This window comes from Octodon degus, unplaced genomic scaffold, assembly GCF_000260255.1.
Source record: "Octodon degus isolate 3935 unplaced genomic scaffold, OctDeg1.0 scaffold00331, whole genome shotgun sequence".
Taxonomy (NCBI): Eukaryota; Metazoa; Chordata; class Mammalia; order Rodentia; family Octodontidae; genus Octodon; species Octodon degus.
Window position 1 is genome coordinate 439,100 of NW_004524907.1, and position 4,008 is coordinate 443,107.

A 4,008-nucleotide genomic window follows, 5' to 3' on the forward strand; every position below is an offset into this window, starting at 1 on the left:
TGGTGGGGGGCGGCCCAAGGGGGCAGGAGAGGGTCCGGCCCACGCTGCGCCTGGGCTGGGACTGGTCCCGCCGGCACAGGGTAGCAGGAAGCTCTCCACACACTCACCGGACCTGGGCTAGGACTGGGTCTGGGCCATATTCTTTTGACTGTGGACTGAGAATCAGCTCAAAAGCCTGGTCTGAAGCACGCTTCTCCAGTTCTTTCATCTGGATATCAGAAGAAGCCATGGTGAATAGAAGACGAGACTGGCTGGCAGCGTGTTCCACTGGTAAGGAAAGCCCTGCTCCATCCGAGCCACCTTGCCACACTCTCAAAGTCTGATTTTTAAATGTTTCTTTTTTTCAATTTCTTTTCATCTGCTGGCAGCTTAACCTTAACTTCTTCAGCTGTAAGAGCTCCAAGTTTCTTATTCATTGCTTACTTAACGTTTTCTTTAATGGTAGCCACATTAATTTTAGTTTCAGTGGAAACTTCCTTAGTTTTATAACTGGCTTTTCTTTACATGAAAGAAATGCTTTATTTCCTCTTGTCTCTTACTGAGAGCTTGTGCTTTTTTAGCCTTTATTGCTTCCATTTTCTGTCACTTCTTCTGATTTTCCTTCAAAAGGAAAATTACCCAATTCTTTGTCAACCTGACTTTCTGGCTATGGTTGTGGGAATGGTGTATATTTTTTGTAACAGTTTTCTTTTTGGGTCTTTGTGTTCATTTCTGTGTTTGAACTGTGGCAAAAAATCTTTCCCAACTTTATGGTTGTAATTCAGAATCTTTTGGCAATTCTTAGTTTATCTTTAAAGTTTTAATGTTACAAATGGGATGAATATTCTTCGTGGTATCTAAAACTACTTTGTGAACCTTTTTTAAACCACTAAAAGGTCCAGTGGATGAAACTGTATTTCTCTGAACCATCATGTAGCAGTTTGTTAAGAGTTCCAATACCTTCAAAGTAGATCTTTTGGGACCAACAAGTCATTGTATTCCTTTCATAAATCTTTTTTATTTCTTACTAAAGAACCTATTTTAATTAATATTCATCCAATTTTGAAAGAAAGCATCTGCATCTTTTTTTTTTTTTTTTCGGAACCAGGGATTGAACTCAGGCCCTTGCACTTTCCAGGGAAGCGCTTATTCTGCTGAGCCATCTCCCCAGCCCCTGCATCTTTTTTGGTTGCTATTTCCATTATCTACTTAGTTATACCTGTTCTTCTCCTTCTGAGTACCTCCTTAAGCTGTTTTCTATCCTCTTCTGCTATCAGTTCAATCATTTACATCAGTAGCTTATTCTATTTTGCTACTGAGTGCCCTCTAGATTGCCTTCAGGGGGCTTGGGAGTTTTGGCAGGCATTTTATTATCTCATCTTCCCATGTTTCTGTTGTTTTTGTTTCTTTTACTTTGTTTTGTGCTAAGGACTTTGCTGCCAATATAGATATCTCTTTAATTTCTTTTCAGTGAAGTATTTTGCAGGTGGATAACTATACTCCTTTGCCACATCTCCAAGATCCAACCACCCTGGTTAATTTTTGAGGGGAGAATGCGTGGCAGTTATCCCAGAAACAAAATTCTTTTGGAATGTACACTAGTATTCTTTTTTAAAGACAGTAGAAACTAGAATTAGAATGGAAAAAATTACAAGTGATAGCAAATTTCACTTATCAAGGTAATATGAATTTCACAGTATTTGTTGTAATACATAGTGTTGTCTTCCAATCATTATTCATATTACCAGATACATGCATGTAAAATTGGAAGAAGAAAAAAAAAAAGAAAGAAATGTACAAGAAATTAAGAAGAGAAAAAGTGCAAACAATTGAAAAAAGGAGACACAACAAATTACTTATAATCTGCTCCTTTGCTGGTATACACAAGCAGAAATGCACAGTACAGTTGTCCAAACATCCTGCTTACACACATACATAAATCTCTGTCCTCCACTCCCTCTCCTGTCCTTCTCCTTGACTCAGTAACTCCTGCCTTTTGAATAACTTCTTTCTCTTTTCCCAATGTCTATTGTACCCTTCAGATTCCACTCTTCTCTCTCAAATTTGCACATACAGGTCTGCACATACAGGTCTGATTTATTTCACTTAAGAGTATGTTCCCTAGTCGCATCTATTTGCTGACAAAAGACTCAAATTTATCCTGTTTTATAGCTGAATAAATTTTTACACAATACTCCATTGTGTAAAAATACCATATCTGCTTTATCAATTCTTCAGTTGATGGGCATCTGGGTTGTATCTAGGGTTTAGCTATGACAAATTGTGCACCTATAAACATGGGTTCACATATATCACTGAGGTATGATGTTTTCAGTTGTTCTGAAAAAATACCCAGGAGGGGAATAACTTGGTTGAATTTATCCCCAGCCCCAGCTGTTAAAGGAATCTCCACACTGATTTCCATTGTGGTTACACCAGTCTGCACTCCCACGAACAATGGAGAAGGGTTCCTTTCCCCACACAGCCCCTCCAGCATTTGTTATTGGCTGACTTCTTCTTTTTTTTTTTTTTTTTGCAGAACCGGGAATTGAACTCAGGTCCTTGCGCTTGCCAGGGAAGTGCTTATTCCACTGAGCCATCTCCCCGGTCCGTTTTTGCTTTTGTTTTCTGGCTTCAATTTTTTTTAATTAATTTATTTATTTGTGTGTGTGTGTGTGTGTGTGTGCATGTGTGTGGCCAGCTCAGCCCACCAGGGGGTGGGGCTGGCTGGCATGTGGTGCTGGAGGATTGAACCGCAGTCCCTGTGCTTTGCTAAGCTTGTTCTAAGTAGGTGCTTTAGACCACTAAGCCATCTCACCAGCCCCTTGGCTGACTTCTTGATGTTGCACATTCTTTCTGGGGTGAGATGGAATCTCAGTGTGTGTGTGTGTGTGTGTGTGTGTGTGTGTGTGTGTTTTGTTTTGTTTTGTTTTAATTTAGAACAGGGTCTTACTATGTAGATTGGACTCATAGTAATTTTCCTGTTTTCAGCCTCCCAAATGCTGGGATTACAGGCATGCACCAACACAACCAGTCTCAATCACCACCTCAGCACACCCCAGGGGTGGGGCTGGCATGGCACACCATGGATCGAACCCCAGCTGCTTTACTCTGCTGAAGCAGGTGCTTTAGTCTGCTGAGCTATTTGGTTGGCCCTCCATGTGGTTTTAATTTGCATTTCTCAAATGACCAATGATGTTGAACATTTTCTCACGTATTTACTTCTCATTTGTATTTTTTCCAATGAGAAGTGTATATGCATCTCAGATGCCCATTTTTTGATTGGGTCTTTGAATTTGGGGGACTTAATTTTTAAAAATTCTTTCTAGATAGATCTTTACTGGTGGGACAGTTGGCTATAATTTTTCCCCAGTCCATAAGCTTTCTTTTTACTCTGTTGGAGATTTGTTTTGAAGTGCCGAAACTTTTTAAAAAGATGAGATCTCAGTTGTTGATTCTTTAAAGTATTTCTTGTGCAGTTTGGTTTCAACTATATTGAATAAAAGTGGAGGCAGTGCACATCCTTGTCTTGTTCCTGATTTTAAAGTCAAATTTTAAGACTTGACTTTGAAGAAGGCCTTTTAAAAAGCCTTCTGTTTTTACCGACTTAGTATGATTTTGGCTGTTGGTTTCTCATAGATGACTTTTATCAGGTTGAGATATAGACCATCTATTCCAATTCTTTGTAGAGGTTTTATCATGAATGTGTGTTAGACTTTGTCAAAAGCTTTTTCTGCATCTATTGAGATGATCACCTGGTTTTTGTTTCTGGTTCCCTTGATGTGATGTACTACATTTATGGATTTGAATATGTTGAATCATCCCTGCAATCCTGTAATAAATCCTTTTGGTCATGATGTTTAATCTTCATGATGATTTGCTGAATTCTGTTTACTAGTATTTTACTGAGGATTTTTGCATCTATATTTGTTCGAGAGATTAGCCTATAGTTCTCTTTTTTAGTCAGATCTCTCTCTGGTTTTGGAATCAGAATAATAATATGGCCCTAAATTTCTTGTAGAATTCTGC

General features: G+C 38.9%; 2 pseudogenes; both read right to left on the reverse strand.

Annotated features, from left to right (window-relative positions):
* The window catches only part of LOC101584547, a 7,783-nt pseudogene extending 7,554 nt beyond the window's left edge, over window positions 1-229 (reverse strand).
* A 97-nt stretch (window positions 230-326) lies between these two features.
* LOC101584936 lies at window positions 327-1,022 on the reverse strand (annotated as a pseudogene).
* Window positions 1,023-4,008: the final 2,986 nt, after the last annotated feature.